General features: G+C 39.7%; 1 long non-coding RNA gene across 5 annotated transcripts in view; it reads left to right on the top strand.

Moving 5' to 3' along the window:
- The first annotated feature begins 481 nt into the window (after positions 1 to 481).
- LOC105489048 (uncharacterized) overlaps positions 482 to 19,336 on the top strand; it is a 159,844-nt gene continuing 140,989 nt past the window's right edge. For all 5 annotated transcript variants that reach the window (XR_011623470.1, XR_011623472.1, XR_011623469.1 and 2 more), the window contains exon 1: positions 482 to 834. This is a non-coding gene — a long non-coding RNA (uncharacterized lncRNA). The remainder of the gene's footprint in view (positions 835 to 19,336) is intronic.

The raw sequence follows: 19,336 nt of genomic DNA on the forward strand, positions 1-19,336 counted from the left end.
GCCGAGATGACGCCACTTCACTCCGGCCTGGGCAAAAGAGTGAGACTGCGTCTCAAAACAAAACAAAACAAAACAAAAAAACAAAAACAAAAAAGGCCTTGGATGTATGCTAGCTAAAGAGTTTGGACCTTTTTCTGATATGCAGAGCACATAAGAATAGGAACTAGGTCGGGCGCGGCAGCTCACACCTGTAATCCCAGCACTTTGGGAGGCCAAGGCCATCGGATCACCTGAGGTCGGGACCAGCCTGACCAACATGGAGAAACCCCGTCTCTACTAAAAATACAAAATTAGCCAGGTATGGTGGTGCATGCCTGTAATCCCAGCTACTCGGGAGGCTGAGGCAGGAGAATCGCTTGAGCCTGGGAGGGGGAGCGAGATCGCGCCACTGCACTCCTGTCTGGGTGATAGAGTGAAAACCTGTCTCAAAAAAAAAAAAAAAAAAAAAAAAAAAATTGAGTAGGAACTAGGTACTTGAAGCTTTTCACCATGTCGTCCTTACTTCTCTTTTTCGGACTTTTTTCTTGACTAAAAATTTACTCTCTGGCAACACCAAAATGTTTGTATACCAGCCCTCCCCCATCCTGCTGACATCACAATGCTTCTTTCTCTTGCTTTGTTTCTTTGCTTATGTTGTTCTCACTGCCTGAAATGTTCCCTTCCACTCCATCACCAATACCACAATTCCCCCATCACTAGCATCCCTTTCTCTCTGCTGTTACTCACACTTTAGCCCAAGACTCACCAACTCCACGAGTCTTTCCAAGTTCCATTACTCCCAGCCAGTCATTAAACTTCACATTCAATAAGAGCTCACATGTGTCAAGCCTCCTGGTGAGTACTTTGTATCCATAATCGATGTAATCCTCACAACAATCCCATAAAAAGGTACTATTATTATCATTTTTCAAGTTGCAAACTTAAAAACTTACTTTAAGAAATTATTCTACATTTTATACATGAGTAAACTGAAGTGTAGATAAGTTATCTACGGTGAAAAAGTGGCTAAACTATAGCCCTTGGTACAGGAGCTACAATCCCCTTTGAGTTTTAGCATTACATTCTGCTGCTTAGATGAGATCATGTGACCCTGCCCTGTGACCCCCATAAACATCTATGTAACATTGTTTTTAGCAGTCTCGGTTGGGTAGAATATTAAGTTGACAGTCTTCATTTTTCCAAATACAGTTTTAAACTTTTCTGTGTGAAATTCCTTTTCCCATTCCTTTATGATATCTTGGGCAGATTTCATAATTATCTGGTCACTTTCCATTATTAAACTAACTCCAGTACAGTTTAAAATTTTAATTTATCTGTTCTACAACTTTTTTTTCTTATTACAGGACAGGCTTTTGGCTGAAGGGACTTGGAATGCAGACCGGGTACAGTCTACTCCGTCATTCCCTTCCCCACCTCCTAGTGCTAGGGTCCAGTTCCACAGGGTGGGAGGGATCAGGGAGGAAAGATGTAGAGAAAAGGGCAAGCATGTCTTTACTTAACTGGTCTTGGCCACAATTCTCTCCTTGTTGGCTGTTTGTGCTTTGGAGACACACACTAATAGGCTGGCATATTCATGGGTGTGGTGAGGACCAGACACTGGGAATATCAGGGACTACAGGTGCGCCACTGGGTTCTTTGGAGGGCAGTGCATGGACTCCTCCTGAACAGTTCGCTGATATTTCAGATTCAGCTGCTGCTCCAGTACTTCTACAAGCCCCTTTCACACCAGTTTATGCCATGGGGGGTCTCCCAACAGACTTTTATTGCTGAGGCCTCCTCAATGAGTAGATGGCCTTCGTGACTGGGGCTCCAGTAAGTTGACTCACAGGTAAGTTTCCTGATGTTTTCACAATCATGAGACCTTCACATAGCCTTGCTATCCCAAAGGGTAGAGAATACAGGAAGCTCTCTTGCCATCTCCACTCTCTGCCCTGTTATCCATCTAGTCATGGGGTATTGAGATAATTCCCACTTAGGAGATGTCCATTCAGTGTACTCAAGGTGATGCCTCTGTAGCAGACACTCTAGCCTATAGCTTTTGTCTTTAAACATAGTTTTTTAAAATATGAAATATATCATTTAGATTGGGCATGAGGGCTCATGCCTGTAATCCCAGAGCTTTGGGACACCAGGGTAGGAGAAGCACTTGAGATCAGGGGTTTCAGGCCAACCTGGGCAACATAGCAAGATCGCATCTCTAAAAAAAAAAAATTACCTGGGCATGGTTGTGTGCACCTGTAGTCCCAGCTAGTTGGGAGGCTTATATACACTTTATTATAAAATATATCTCATAATATATAAATTTTATAACAAATATCTATAGATATTTCATAAGTATATATTTCATTATTGAGGTACTATTCTATTTATTGTGTTGCTGCCTGAACACTTTGGTTTTTTTTTTTTTCATTGTGTTATTGTTATTTAGGTCCTGTGAGAGTTATGCTATAAAGAGATTCCATTTTGGTGTATTTCAAGGATTTGTTTCAAAATTTAGAGATCCTTTTAGCAATTCTTGTGGTTCTGGCTTGCTAGTGACAAATTCTCTCAGCATTTGTTTGTCTGGAAAAGACTGTATATTTCCTTCATTTATGAAGCTTAGTTTCACTGGATACAAAATTATTGGCTGATAATTGTTTGGTTGAAGGAGACTAAAAATAGGACTCCAATCTCATCTAGCTTTTAAGGTTTCTGCTGAGAAATCTGCTGTTAATCTGATAGGTTTTCTTTATAGGTTACCTGACGCGTTTGACTCACAGCTTTTAAGATTCTTTCATTCGTCTTTACTTTAGATAACCTGATGACTATGTGCCCAGTTGATGATCTTTTTGCAATGAATTTCCCAGGTGTTCTTTTAGCTTCTTGTGTTTGGACGTCTGGATCTCTAGCAGGCCAGGGAAGCTTTCCTCGATTATTCCCTCAAATATGTTTTCCAAACCTTTAGATTTCTCTTCTTCCTTAGGAACACTAATTATTCTTAGGTTTGGATGTTTAACATAGTCCCAAACTTCTTGGAGGCTTTGTTCATTTTTTAAAATTCCTTTTTCTTTGTCTTTGATGGATTGTGTTAATTTGAAAGCCTTGTTCCGAAGTTCTTTCTTCTGTTTGTTCGGTTGTGTTGCTGAGAATTTCCAGTGCATTTTGCATTTCTCTAAGTGTGTCCTTGATTTCCAGAAATTGTGATTGTTTTTTATTTATGCTGTCTATTTCACTGAGCAATTTTCCTTTCATGTCCTGTATCATGTCTTTTATTTCTTTAAGTTGGACTTTACCTTTCTCTGGTGCCTTCTTGATTAGCTTTAATAATCGACCTTCTGAATTCCTTTTCTGACAATTCAGAGATTTCATCTTGATTTGGATCCACTGCTGGTGAGCTAGTATGATCTTTCAGGGGTGTGAAAGAACCCTATTTTGTCGTATTACCATGATTGTTTTTCTGGTTCCTTCTTATTTGGGTAGACTGTGTGAAAGGGAAGATCTGAGATTCAAGGGCTGCTGTTCAGATTTTTTTCGTCCCATGGTGTGCTCCCTTGAAGTGGCGTTCTTCCCTTCCGCTAGGAATGGGGCTTCCTGAGAGCCAAACTTTAGTAATTGGTTTTGCTCTTCTGGGTCTAGTCACCCAGCAGAGCTACTGGGCTCTGGGCTGGTACTGAGGAGTGTCTGCAAAGAGTCCTGTGATGTGATCCATCATCAGGCCTTGCAGTCGTGGATACCAGCACCTGCTCTGGCAGAGGTAGCAGGGGTGTCAAGTGAACTCTCTGAGGGTCCTTGGTTGTGTTTTTGTTTAGTGCACTGGTTTTGTGTTAGTTGGCCTCTAGCCAGGAGGTGATGCTTTCAAGAGCGCATCAGCTGTGGTCCTGTAGGGAGCATGCAAACTTGCCTTAGGGACACCTGGCTACGTATTCAAGTTTCTCAGGCAGTGGGTAGGGCCATAGAGCTTCCAAGAAATTATGACCTTTGTCTTTGATCACCAGGGTGGATAGAGAAAGACCACCAGGTGGGTCAGGGATAGATGCGTCTGAGCTCAGATTCTCCTTGGAGGGGGCTTGCTGCAGCTGCTGAAAGGGATGGGGATATGGTTCCTAGTCCAGTGGAGTTATATTCCCAGAGGGATTATGGCTGCCTCTGCTGAGTCATACAGGTTGCCAGGGAAGTCCGGGGAAAGCCAGCAGTCACTGGCCTCACCCTGCTGCCACGCAGCCGACAGTCCTAAAGGCCAGTCTCACTCCCACTGTGCCCCCCTAATGGCACAAAGTCTATTTCCAGGCAGCTGGTGACCAGGGCTGAGAACTTTCCCCAGATAATGAACTTCCCCTTTGAGAAAGCAAGCCCATTAACAGTTTTTTCAGCAACTCAGGGAGCCTGCAACAGTAATTCAGTTCCTTCAAAGTGTCTGCGGAGTCTCTTGGCTTTCCTGGTAATTTCCTGTGGTAGTTCTTAGAGCAAAAGTTCACAATGTGAGTCTCCACATGCTGCTCTGTGCATCCAAACAGGAGCTGCAAGCTAGTCCTGCTTCCTGTCTGCCATCTTAATCCCCAATTCCTCCAAAATATTTTTTGAAAATATATACATGTGGTAGGTAGAACAATGCATCCCCCCACCAGATATCTACACCTATTCCCTGGAATCTGTGAATATGGTTTTACCTTACACAGCAAAAAGTACCTTACATAGCAAAAAATACCTTGTAGTTATGATGACATCAAAGACCTGAGATGAGGAGATTGTCCAGGTGAACCCAATCTAATGACATGGAACTTTAAAGGCATAAAATCTTTTCCATCTGTGGTTAGAGGGAACCATGACTAAGAAAGAGGAGTCAGAGAAAGACAATGTTGCTGGTTTCAAAGGTGGAAAATGACCATGAACCAAGGAATGTGGGTGGCCTCTGGAAACTGGAAAAGGCAAGGAAATAGATTCTCCCTGAGAGCCTCTAGAAGGGAATGCAGCCCTATGAACACCTTGATTTTAGCCCAGCAAGACCCACATTAGACTCCAAACCTATAGAACTATAAGATCATGTATTTGTATTGCTTTAGGCCACCAAGTTTGTGGTAATTTATTACAAAAGCAGTAGAAAACAAATACAATATATGTGTAGCAAAGTTATTTTTTAAGATACAAGAGTGAATCAACACAGAATCCAGAATTAGAGAGTGTGCTCAGGGACTTCTGAGGTATTGGCAAATGTTTTAATTCTCCAAAGTGTAAATACATGTTATTTTGTATTAATATGTTTTAAACTGCTTATATACTCTTTATTATGAAATATATATGCACCTGTAGTACCAATACTACATTGGGACTACATCCCAATGCTAACATGGACTATAAATGGCCTAAATGCTCCACTTAAAAGATACATAATAGCAGAATGGATAAGAATTCACAAACCAAATTTCTGCTGTTTTCAGGAGACTCACCTAAAACATAAGGACTCACAAAAACTTAAAGGGTAGAAAAAGATATTCAATGCAAACGGACACCAAAAGCAAGCAAGAGTAGCTATTATTATATGAAACAACCTTTAAAGCAATAGCTGTTAAAAAACACAAAGAGGGACATTATATAATGATAAAAGGACTAGTCCAACAGGAAAATGTCACAATTCTACATAAATATGCACCTAACATTGGAGCTCCCAGATTTATAAAACAACAACTACTTGACCTAAGAAATGAGACAGATGGCAACACAATAATAGTGGGAGACTTTAATAGACCACTGACAGCACTAGACATTTCATTAAGACAGAAAGTCAACAAAGAAACAATGGACTTAAACTATACCTTTGAAAAAATGGATTTAACAGATATTTACAGAATATTCTACCCAATAACTTAGAATACATTCTATTGATCAACACATGGAATATTCTCCAAGATAGACCATGTGATAGGCCACAACACAAGCCTCAGTAAATTTAAGAAAATTGACATTATATCACGTACTCTCTCAGATCACAGTGGAATAAAATTGGAAATCAATTCCAAAAGCAACTCTCAAAACCATGGAAATACATGGAAATTAAATAACCAGCTCCTGAACGATCATTGGGTCAACAAAGAAATCAAGATGGAAATTAAAAAATTCTTTGAACTGAATGATAATAGCTCACAACATATCAAAACCTCTGGGATAGAGCAAAACCAGGGCTAAGATGAAAGTTCATAGCATTAAATGCCTACATCAAAAAGTTTGAAAGAGCACAAATAGGCAATCTAAGGTCACACCTCATGGAACTGGAGAAACAAGAACAATCTAAACCCAAACCCAGCAGAAAGAAAATAAATAACAAATATCAGAGCAGAACTAAATGAAATTGAAACAACAACATTGAAAACAATACAAAAGATAAATGAAGGAGGCCGGGCGCGGTGGCTCAAGCCTGTAATCCCAGCACTTTGGGAAGCCGAGACAGGCGGATCACGAAGTCAGGAGATCGAGACCATCCTGGCTAACACGGTGAAACCCCATCTCTACTAAAAAATACAAAAAAAACTAGCCGGGCGAGGTGGCGGGCGCCTGTAGTCCCAGCTACTCGGGAGGCTGAGGCAGGAGAATGGCGTAAACCCGGGAGGCGGAGCTTGCAGTGAGCTGAGATTCGGCCACTGCACTCCAGCCTGGGCGACAGAGCGAGACTCCGTCTCAAAAAAAAAAAAAAAAAAAAAAAAAAAAAAAAAAAAAAGATAAATGAAGGAAAAATCTGGTTCTTTGAAAAGATGATAGACTATTAGTGAGATTAACCAAGAAAAGAAGAGAGAAGACCCCCAAATAAAGTCGATTAGAAATGAAACGGGAGATATTACAACAGATGCCACAGAAAAACAAAAGATTATTCAAGGCTACTATGAATACCTTTATGTGCAAAACTTAGAAAACCTAGAGGAGATGGATAAATTCCTGGAAATATACAACCCTCCTAGATTAAACCAGTAAGATATAGAATCTCTGAACAGACCAATAACAAGCAGCAAGATTGAAATGGTAATAAAAAAGATTGCCAACAAAAAAAAAAGTCCAGGACTAGATGGATTCACAGCAGAATTCGATCAGACATCAAAGAAGAATTGGTACTAATCCTATTAATACTATTCCAAAAGATAGAGAAAGAGGGAATGCTCCCTAAAGTATTCTCTGAAGCCAGTATCACCCTAATACTATAACCAGTGAAGGGCATAACAGAAAAAAAAAAAAAAAAAGAAAGGAAACTATGGACCAATATCCCTGATAAACATAATGCAAAAGTCCTCAACAAAACTGAATCCAACTAGCATATCAAAAAGATAATACACCATGATCAAGTGGGTTTCATACCAGGGATGCAGGGATGGTTTAGCATAAGTGATACACCACATAAACAGAATTAAAAACAAAAATAACAGGATCATCTCAATAGATGCAAGAAAAGCATTTGACAAAATACAGCATCCCTTTATGATTAAAACCCTCAGCAAAATCAGCATAGAAGGGACATACATTAAGGTAATAAAAGCCATCTATGACAAACCCACGATCAACATTATACTGAATGGGGGAGCATTGAAAGCACTCCCCCTGAGAACTGGAACAAGACAAGGACGCCCACTTTCACCACTTCTATTCAACATAGTACTGGAGTCCTAGCCATAGCAATCAGACAAGAGAAGGAAATAAACGGCATCCAAATCGGTGAAGAGGAAGTCAAACTGTTGCTATTTGCTGATGATATGATTGTACACCTAGAAAATCCTAAAGACTCACTCAAAAAGCTCCTATAACTGGTAAATGAATTCAGCAAAGTTTCAGGATACAAAATTAATATACAAAAATTAGTCCAAACTGAGAATCAAATCACAAACTAAACCCCTTTCAAATAGCTGAAAAAAAAAAATACTTAGGAATATATCTAACCAAGGACATGAAAGACTTCTGGAAGGAAGACTACAAAACACTACTGAAAGAAATCATAGATGACACAAACAAATGGAAACACATCCCATGCTCATGGATGGGTAGATTCAATATTGTAAAAATGACCATACTGCCAAAAGCAATCTACCAATTCAATGTAATTCCCATCAAAATACTACCATCAGCCAGATGCAGTGGCTCACACCTGTAATCCCAGCACTTTGGGAGGCCGAAGTGGGCAGATCACGTGAGGTCAGGAGTTCGAGACCAGTCTAGCCAACATGGGAGGTGTTTGGGTTATGGGGGTGGATCCTTCATAAATGACTTGGTGCCCTTCCTGCAATAATGAGTGAATTCTCACTCTGTTAGTTCACCCGAGAGCTGGTTGTTTAAAAAGAGCTTGACACCTCCTCCTCTCTGTCTTGCCATATAACACATCTGCCTCTCCTTTGCCTTCTGCCATGAGTAAAAGCTTCCTGAGGCCTCACCAGAAGACAAGCAGATGCTGGTGCCATGCTTGTGTCTCCTGCAGAACCAAATGAGCCAAATAAACCTCTCTTCTTTATAAATTACCCAGTCTCAGGTATTCCTTTATAGCAATGCAAAACAGAGTAGTATAGTATGCTCTGCATACAATTCCAGAACAATCTGTTTCATCAACATTAAATATTTACTCTGGCAAACATTTCTCAGCCACATTATCCTGTGCAGCTTTTCCCTAAAAGCTTCAGTACCTTGGGTATTGGCACTTGTTGCTTCACCACTGACCTTCACATTATAAAAGTCATGATGCCTTTGAAAGTGTTGGAACTACCCAGGATTTGCTATAAACATTTGCACATAACATAGAATAATACTCATGCTTAATGAGAGGGGTTTGGGTCATGGGGCAAATCCTTCATGAATAGATTTATACCTTCCCTTGTTGGGAGTGAGTGAATTTTCATGCTATTACTTTCCATGAGAGCTGATTGTTAAAAAGAGTTGGGCACCTCCCCACCTCCTGCTTCCTCTCTTGCCATATGATTTCTGCCCATGCCGGCTCCCCTTCTCCTTCTGCCATGAGTGGAAGCAGCCTGAGGCCCTCACCAGAGGCAGATACTGGTGCCATGCTTTTTGTACAGTCTGCAGAACTGTGAGCCAAACAAATCTCTCTTCTTTATAAGTTCCCCAACCTCAGGTGTTCCTTTATAGCAACACTAAACACAGTAAGACAGATGGGCATTTTGTAGACACAATGGGTTGCAAAAACGCAAAACACAATATCAAAAATATGCTGGCAACACAGTGCATTGTAGAGTATCAGTTGTTTACCCTGGTGATGGAGTGGCTGACTGGGAACCACGGCTTGCTGCTGCTGCTCACTATTGCAAGAGAGTATCATGCCACATACTGCAGGTCTTGGAAAATATCAGAATTCAAATTTTGACATGTCGAAATTGTGATGATTTCACACCACCATAAAATAAAAAAGTTGTTAATTTGAACCATCTTAAGTCTGTATATATTATGTGCTTTGATGATGTAGAAATAATTGAGCTAACAGAAATTTAGGGGAAAATGAGAGAGGGTAGAAAAATGGAATAAGCTCACAAATGTCTTCCTATACAATAGCAGAAAGTCAAAAGATATTATTTAAAGTGGGAAATCGAGACATTATTAACTAGTAAATACTTAACAATATTTTAGTACGAAGGTAGACACTAAGAAGGCTAGTAATATTGAAGGGATTTAGGTGTTGAAGGACAAGAGGAAGGGAAAAAACTAGAAACAAATTTGTATTATTTCTAATTTTATTAAAGCTCACAAATTTAATTAGTAAACAATATAAATTATATGACAGAATTGAGACTTAAACAGGGCTCATATACTAATATGTAGGGCTATCACTCTTATCATAAAATAAATAGGCTTATTACTCTTATCACAAAAAGAGATTTTTCTGTTAGATTACAGTAAAACCAGTCCATATAATATACCAGAGACATGCTTGAAACAAATGATACAGAAAAGTTAAAAAGAAGAAGTTGAGAAATGTATAACAGGAAATTCATTAAAAAGAAAGGAGAGCCCTCAAACTTGGCATTACTTCAAACTAAAATGCATTTATTAAAACAAAAAAATGCATTTATAAAAACCTATAAAGAAGGTTACTTTATAAGGAACAAAATTCAAAATAATAAGTTTAAATAACACAGTGTAAATTTTAATATAGCAGAAATTACCAAAAAAATGCAGGAGAAATAGAAATACATTAACAATGGAAAATTTTAATAAATCTCTCTTAGCCCAGGATACATCAATCAAAAAGTAAAAAATAATAGCGAGGACGTGAACAATATAATTTTTCATGTTGAATGTTATAAATATTTGAGTTTATAAATTTTATACTGAGGATTGTTCAAATGCTTTCTCAAGGATTAAAGTACGTAGTATTTTTCCAGCAATTACAATTTTAATATATCTTTCCCTTGGAAAAAAGAATTTCTAGCTCGAAGAGACTTCTTTGTTTTTTAATTTGTTATTAATTATAAGTCTCACTGCTTTTTGGTAAAATAATGTTTTCTATATGATTTTTTTGGATATATTTTTTCAGTTCCATTACCAACACCTAAAAATACCATCTGTCAATCCCAGTACTTTGGGAGGCCAACGCAGGCGGATCATGAGGTTAAGAGATCGAGACCATCCTGGCCAACATGGTGAAACCCCATCTCTACTAAAAATACAAAAATTAGCTGCAGGTGGTGGCAAGAGCCTGTAGTCCCAGTTACTCGGGAGGCTGAGGCAGGAGAATTGCATTAACCCGGGAGGCGGAGGTTACAGTGAGCACAGAACATGCCACTGCACTCCGGCCTGGCAACAGATCGAGACTCCCTCTCTCAAAAAAAAAAAAAAAATCATCTATCTAACTTTTATTATCCAAGATACTGAATAACACATTTATCCACACAATTGGATTTATTGATTATAGCATTATGCAATTTTCCTTTATCTCTAGTGACATTTTTTGTATTAAAGTCTACTTTTCTAATATTACAACACCCAAGCAAAAAAAATTTTTAACTCTATTTGGAATAATTTATGTCATTCAACCTGTCTTTAAGTTTACTGCTATTTTTCCCTACAGTGTTCTTTAGTGTGTTAAACTTAATGTATGTTTTTATTTTAGATATTATATTTTTTAGTGATTTTGTAAGAGTCCAGAGTCAGTTGGGCTGCACTTTCGCCTTTGCTGCAGTGCCTGACATTTTAAACACTGTGAAAATGTCCAAAGTTGCAAGTTATTTCTGCTTTTCAGTCCTAACTTCTCTTCCCTTTTTCCAACAAAAGCAGGAAAAATTATCAGGCCAAGAAAATGATTAGAAATTAAAAATAATACAAAATAAATGAAATAAGCTTATACCTCAAAACACTAGAAAAAGAAGAGCAAAACAAACCAGAAGTAAGAAGGAAAGAAATAATAAAGTTTAGAAAGGGAACCTAGGAAAGAGAAAAAAACAATAGAGAAGACCAACAAAACCAAAAACAAGTTTTTAAAACTCATGAATAATATTGATAAACCTCTATCAAGACTTAATTTAAAAATGAGAGGAAACACAATTGCTGAAATTAAGAGGAAAATTAGGGATAGCATCTCAGATCTACAGCAATTAAAAGAATAATTAAGGAGTATAATAAATGTCTTTTTTTCAATAAATTTGACAGCTTATAAAATTGACAAAATGAAAGATACAAACTTAACTGATATGTTAGGAAAAGTAATAAACACCTGAATCTCCTGATATTTTATAAAAAATTTTATTTGTAATTAAAAATTTTTCACCAAGAAAACTCTGCTCAGATAGCATTACGATGAATTTTATAGACACTTAAGAAAGACATAATTCCAAACTTGTATGAGTGGTATCAGAAAATAAAAGGCAGAACACCTCCCAGCTCATGAGTCTAGAATACCCTGCTTTTTTTTTTTTTTTTTTTTTTTGAGATGGAGCCTTGCTCTGTTGCCCAGGCTGGAGTACAATGGCATGATCTAGGCTCACTGCAACCTCCCTCTTCCAGGTTCAAGCAATTCTCCTGCCTCAGTCTCCCAAGTAGCTGAGATTACAGGTGCATGCCACCACACCTGGCTAATTTTTGTATTTTTAGTAGAGACAGTTTCACCATGTTGACCAGGCTGGTCTCGAACTCCTGACCTCAAGTGATCCACCCGCCTTGGCCTCCCAAAGTGTTGTGATTACCAGGCATGACCCATCATGCCTGGCCTAGAATAACACTGCTTTCGACCCAAAGAGGACAATTACATTTTAAGAAAAGACAATTATAGGTCAATAGTACTCATTTAAATGTAGACAAAAAATTCTTAACCAAGTTATTAATATATATAATTTGTCAATAAATTAAAGGGATCATAAAAATCATAAAAGTTGGGTTTGTCTCAGGAATTCAAGGTTGAGTTAACATAAGGAAATCAATCAATGTCATTCTCCATATTATCAGAATGAAGAATAATAAAACAAATGATTGCCTAAATAAATTGGGGAAATGTGTTTGATGAAATTCAGCTCCTGTTCATGTTAAAAACTCTTAGCAAATAAGAACAAATAAAGAACTTCCTCAATTTGATTAGGAAACTTTACATCAAACTTACAGTAAATAGCATATTTAATGGTGAAGTAGTAAATGCTTTCCCTCTAAGATCAGGAAGGAGGCAAGGAAATGTACTCTTACCAGTTCTATTCACTATTGTACTAGATATCCTACTTAGTGCAATAAATGATGAAAAATTACAAGGCATAACAATTGGAAAGAAACAATGTGTTATTTGCAGATGATGTGATTATGAACATAGTACATTTTAAGAAAAAAACCCCAAACTACTAGAATCAGTAAGTTTCTTTGGTAAGGCCTAAGGATACAAAGTCAATTTTGGAAAAGAATCTGTATTTTATTTCTATTGCAATTTTTATAAACTTCAGTAAACATAAATACCTGTAGTAGACACATTCATCTTGGAAAAGAGGAAAAAGTTTGAAGACTTATATATAAAATCTGATTTAAAACTTCCTGATTTAAAAATTCCTGTAAAAGATATAATAATCAAGACATTATTATATTTGCTTAAGAATAATAAATAGTCAGTGACAGAGACTAGACAACCCAGAAGTAGATCCACACCTTACCAGTTAAATAAATTTCAACAGAGTGACCAATAGGAATCAATGGAGGAAAGGAATATCTTTTAAACATATGGCGCCAGACATTTATGTTGGTGAAAAAAACTCGCCTTGACTTCCATTTTAGTTCATATTTTAAAAAATAATATTTAAAGTAAATAATTATTCGTAATAAAATATGTACATGATTTTGAAACACACAACAATGTTGATAAATCTAGAAACATTATATTGAGAGAAAGAAATCAGACCCAAATGATTCTATTTATATGGATTTAAGAATAAGCAAATCAAATATATGATAATAAAAACTGGAAGAGAGGTTGCTTGTGGAGTGAATTAGGAGATTTGAACTGTTGTGTTTTTTGGCAGACATTATTATGTCACATGCTTTTTTGAAATATAGCTTGTAGCACTTTTAGTATGAAGAAAGAATTGTGTTTGGCTGTATTCGTAATCTGAATTTTTTAGTAGGTAATTTAAGCTAGGTTTTTGTTTGTTTTTTGAGACATGGTCTCACTCCGTTGTCCAGCCTGAAGGGCAGTGGCAAGATCAAGGCTCACTGCAGCCTCCATCTCCTAGGCTCAGGCGATCTTCCCACCTCAGCCTCCCAAGTAGCTAGGATCACAGGTGCATGCCACCACACTCAGCTAATATTTTTATATGTATAATATATATTTTATTGTATATTTTATATATAATATATATTTATATGTATAATATATATTTTATTATATTATATAAAATTATTATATATAATATATGTTTTATTTATTATATATAATATATATTTTATATATTATATTATATATTATATATATATATTTTTGTAGGATGGAGTTTCCCCATGTTGCTCTGGCTGGTCTCAAACCCTTGAGCTCAAGCAATCCACTTGCCTCAGCCTTCCCAAACTGCTGGGATTGCAGGTGTGAGCTACCAAGCCCAGCCAATTTTTAATCTAGTTTACATTTACTTAGTGATTTATATTTTTGGTCTCAGTTTGTTATTCTGTTTTACGATATATTTTCTATATGGCTCATTATTTCTACTTAAATTCTTTCAATTATGTGTTTGCCTTTGTTTCATCTTGCTATCAGTATTTCTTTTGGTGTTTAGGAAGTTTTGACTTTTAGATCTTGTAGTTTAATTTATACCGTTAAAAACGTTACTTAGCCGGGCGCGGTGGCTCACGCCTGTAATCCCAGCACTTTGGGAGGCCGAGGCGGGCGGATCACAAGGTCAGGAGATCGAGACCACAGTGAAACCCCGTCTCTACTAAAAATACAAAAAATTAGCCGGGCGCGGTGGCGGGCGCCTGTAGTCCCAGCTACTCAGGAGGCTGAGGCGGGAGAATGGCGTAAACCCAGGAGGCGGAGCTTGCAGTGAGCCGAGATCGCGCCACTGCACTCCAGCCTGGGCGACAGAGCGAGACTCCGTCTCAAAAAAAAAAAACAAAAACAAAAACAAAAACAAAAAAAAAACCAAAAACGTTACTTAATCACCTCTTTTTAACGTACTCTGTGTTGACTTTCTTATTACAAATAAGACTAAAGTTAGTCCCTCGCTTTTGCCCCTACCTTCCAAGTTTAATCACTAGCGTTATTTTAGTGTTCATCATTACATCACAAATTACTCATGCTTCTACCTCATTTATTAATTTGCTATATATTGTTAACTGTTAGATGTATTTTAAGTCTTAAATATGCTTAAGCATGTACTACTTCATTTGTTAGCTTCAAGTAATATTTACCTCCCGTTAATGCACATGAGAAAAGTTTATTTCACTATCCATTGTTCCTACCTTGTATTTTTGTTAGTGTTAATATTTGAACATATAAAAAGTACAGATTATTGTTTCACCAGTTTTCCATCTTATAACCTTAGTTCCACTAAGTTAAATGTTTCCTAAACCTTTAACAGACGTGTGTTTGGTAGATTTTGGTTTTTTGGTAGATTTGTCAGGAAGTAATTATGAGAATGACATCCCTTGACGTCTTGCATATTTATAGCTGTTTGTCTGTGGCTTTTATTTTGAAGAAGACTTTGGCTGGACATAAAATTCTCATCTCATATTTTCTTCCCATTAAATTATTTTTTAAAAGGCTACATTCTTTTTCTAACAAATGTCGCTATTGAGAATTCTTACATCAATCTGATAGTTGTTTCCTCGTAAGTGATTTTAACTTCTTGTCTGGATACCACAGGGATTTTCCAACTCATTTTAAGAATATAATAGTCATTGCTTAGAATATGACATGATGTTCATAATTTTGGTCAATTTTCTCAGATACACAGTGTAAGGTACATGGATGTGCTTTGGTCAAGGAATAGGCCGAGGCGGATATCCAGGCCTACATGACTCAGCGAGTTTGGCGCACAGGCGCACACCTCCACTTGTTATATAACCTGTTTGTGTAAGTTCATACTTGGCTCTGAGCCACTGTTATACCTTATAAAAGGTATAATTGCCCTGCTAATGCTGTACAGGGGCTCTTCGGGCTTGGCTCAGCTCAACATGGCTTAACATGATGGGTGTGCTGGCATCCAGAGAAAGGGAGAGAGAGAACCAGAGCTGTCTGTCTTAGGGACAGAGGTGAGCCACAGCATGGCTTGCGCTGGTGCCAAGAGAGAGAAAGAGTGAAGCTGCTGACCCTGAAGGCGAGGGAGAGCTGGTCATGCAGCTGCAGGCGTGGGGGCAGCAGGTGCCACAGAGCCCGAGCAAACAGCCGAGATAAAGGCGAATAGTGTTGAGAGCTAGTGTGAGAAAGCTGCTGATGAGAGCTGCTGCTGAATAAAATCATCTTTTACCTGCCTACGGCCCCCAGAGTGTTCTTTCTGCTCATCCACCCGCTCCCCTCGGACTTCAGCATGGGCTGGACCTCGACCCTAGGATCTGACAATTGGCCATGAGGATGGGATGAGGTGAGTGGGTCTTCAGCCCCTGAGAGCTCCCGGGTCGGCTATGTGGCTGCAGTAGCCGGTGGTAGCCGGTAGCAGCGGAGCTGCTTGGATGGGCCCCAGTGGAAACGTGGGAGGTGGTGGAGCGGTCTCTCGTGAGTGTGGAGAAGGAGCTGAAGCACCTGGAAGTGCCCAGCACCGAGAAGTATGCCTTTGCCGCAGAGTCAGATGGGCGTTTGTGACTGTGCTGCGGGAAGTGCATGCCCAGTCCCCGCGGGACCCAGCACAGGAGGAAGAACCTCCGTTGCAGGCTCGCCCAGTGACCCGTCAGAAAGTAGAGCATGAGCAGCTGTTGGGCCCCAAGGGTGGGCCCAGAGCCCGTCTACTGTGGTGGAGCACACTTCCTATGATCCCTGTGCCCCCACTGAGTTGTAGGAGTGAAGTAAGTAACATCTGTAGTCATGTACAAACTTAATGCAAGTCATTGGGGAGGACATTGCTGAGCAACCCGGTCCTGCCCAAGAGTTCCAGTTCAAAAAGTACCTGCTGCAGTTGGCGGAAGTGTAAAGCCTTTTCTGATTGATAAGAGAACTGGCCGAGATGCCCGGCTTGTGTGGGGAACCAGACAACCAGAGCCACATGCGGACTTGGCAATCTACTGGTCCCTGAATCTGGATAAGTTTTCAGGCGGAGCTGCGTTTATTAATGGCTATACAGGCTGGTCAGTGAAAGTGAAACCTACATCTCTGCATCTTGCCGTTGGCCGCTTGGCTCTCCGCTTACGCACTGTGTATGTCTCTCCCATAGCTGAGGACACTCTGGGGGCGGATGTTTTGCATGGCTTGGCAGCTGTGCTGTCTGTCAGGAACTTAATGGACCATTTGACAACTGAACTGAGACAATCCACCGAGTGCCTGAAACAGTTTGCCTTCATTTCAGGGCGTCTATGAACTTTTACAGTGTTGCTGCAGCAATGTGTAGCCCCATCATGTGTCATGATTTTGTTAATGACATTATGTTAACTTCTAATTCTCTTGCAGGTTGAGAAGTGGCAACACCTCTCTTGCCCGAGATTGGGATGATAAGGCTGAGACAGCCTTTCTAACCAAGGGTGCCCGTTTACACTAGAAGTACATGTAACCACAGATAGTTTGGGCTAGGGCCTACAGCAATGCATGGAACGCTTGGACGCTCCGGTGGGTTGTTAGTCCCCACTATGGAAGGGAGCTGAGCTCTGGTATTCCTTAAGAAAGAAACAGTTTAATAGCAGAATGGGTGTGTTCATGGATAACCATCCCCTGGGACTGGGAACACGGTTAGTAACTGTATATGGTGCCTGTCAGTCTCATAAGAGTGTGGCGGGATGGGCTACAGTCGTCGTGCAGATGACTTACCTGACAGCAAGGTGGTGTGTTCATGGGTTACAACCCCTCAAACTGGGACGGTACAGACATCCACTTTAGCGAAGTGGGGCGCCTACTTAGAGCGGTAATGTACACTGAGTACAACTCCCTTAGCAGCAGAGTTACAAGAGATTTTAGGGTCTATATCCTTAATGCAAGATAAGACCATGGGGCCTGAGGCACCCCTAGACCCTGAGCCTTTACTGTAAGGAAGGGCATACCCTCACTCCTGGTGGGGCATGGTATACAGATAGAACTAGCCAGAGTACTTACTGCTGCTGCTGCAGTATTGACAACAGCCTAGTACTGACACCATATGGTTTAAAACCAGGTGTCGGCAAAGTAGCTAATAAGCTAAACTCAGGGCAGTGTGAATGGTAATCACCAAGGAGGTGACACCTATGGTAATCTGCATCAATAGCCGGACAGTTTATCAAAGCCTATTTATATGTATTGGGCCTGTGTGCCCAAACCTGTATATCAGGCTTGCATGCCCAGAGCTTATATGTGAGGCTTATGTGTCAAGCCTATGTGTACGTATCAGGCCCAGAGTTTATATGTCAGGCCTTTGTGCCAAACCTGTGTATTAAACCTGTGTGTCCAAGGTCTATGTCTCCCTCGGCCTAGAGCGTGGAGTGTAAGGTACATGGATGTGCTTTGGTCAAGGAATAGGCCGAGGCGGATATCCAGGCTTGCCTGACTCAGTGAGTTTGGGGCACAGGTGCACACCTCCATTTGTTATATAACCTGTTTGTGTAAGTTCATACTTGGCTCTGAGCCACCATTGTCTGTAAAAGGTATAATTGCCTTGCTAACACCGTACAGGGGCTCTTGAGGCTCAGCTTGGCTCAACATGGCTTAACATGGCAGGCTCACTGGCACCCAGAGAAAGAGAGAAAGAGAACCAGAGTTGTCCTTCTTGCAGATGGACAGAGGTGAGCCACAGCATGGCTTGTGCTGGTGCCCAGAGAGAGAAAGAGTGAAGCTGCTGACTCTGAAGGCAAGGGAGAGCTGGCCATGCAGCTGCAGGTGTGGGGGTGGCAGAAGCCACAGAGCCCGAGCAAACAGCCAAGATAAAGGCAGTGTAGAGAGCTAGTGTGAGAAAGCTGCTGATGAGAGCTGCTGCTGAATAAAATCATCTTTTACCTGCCTACGGCCCCCTGAGTGTTCTTGCTGCTCATCCACCCACTCCCCTCGGACTTCAGCATAGGCTGGACCCAGACCCCAAAATCTGACACACAGTGTGCTGTGCTTTTTAATATTTTATTTCAGGAAATATTTTTCAATTATAATTTTAAATATTTCTTTTTCATTATTTTTATTTTCTTCTTTGAAGACATCAATTTTATGTATGTTGGCCCTTAGGTTTCCTATGTCCTATGTCTCTCACATTGTATTCATTTCCTATTGCTGATGTTCGTAATAAATTATCACAAGCTTAGTGGCTTAAAACAACGCAAATTTATTTTCTTACAGTTCTGGAAGTCAGAAATCTAAAATGGGTTGGCAGCGCTGTGTTCCTTCTGCAGGCTCCAGGGAGAAATCAGTTTCATGCCTTTTCCAGCCTCTAGAAGCTGTCTCTATGACCTGACTCAAGGGCCTGTATTCCTAGAACCTTTCCTTCCATCGTCACCTCTCCTCTGACTCTAAACCTGCTGCCTCTAAGTACCCTGGTAATGATATTGCACCCACCTGGATAATCAAGAATAATCACTTCATCGGGACATCCTCAGTTTAACCACATAAAGTCCTTTTGCCTTCCAAGCAACTCTCATAGGCCTCAGGATTTAGGATGTAGACATCTTTGTGGGGTCATTATTCTGCCTATCAGGCAAATAATTCTCAAAACCTTTGTTTGAATCATTAAAAAAATGCGTTTCATTTCCCCTCAATTTTCTTCCTTCTTTGTTCTTATTTCCTTTACTGTACCTTTTATGGTGTCATTTTGCTTTTGTGTTTTTCTAA

The sequence above is a fragment of the Macaca nemestrina genome, chromosome 5 (genome assembly GCF_043159975.1).
Source record: "Macaca nemestrina isolate mMacNem1 chromosome 5, mMacNem.hap1, whole genome shotgun sequence".
Lineage (NCBI taxonomy): Eukaryota > Metazoa > Chordata > Mammalia > Primates > Cercopithecidae > Macaca > Macaca nemestrina.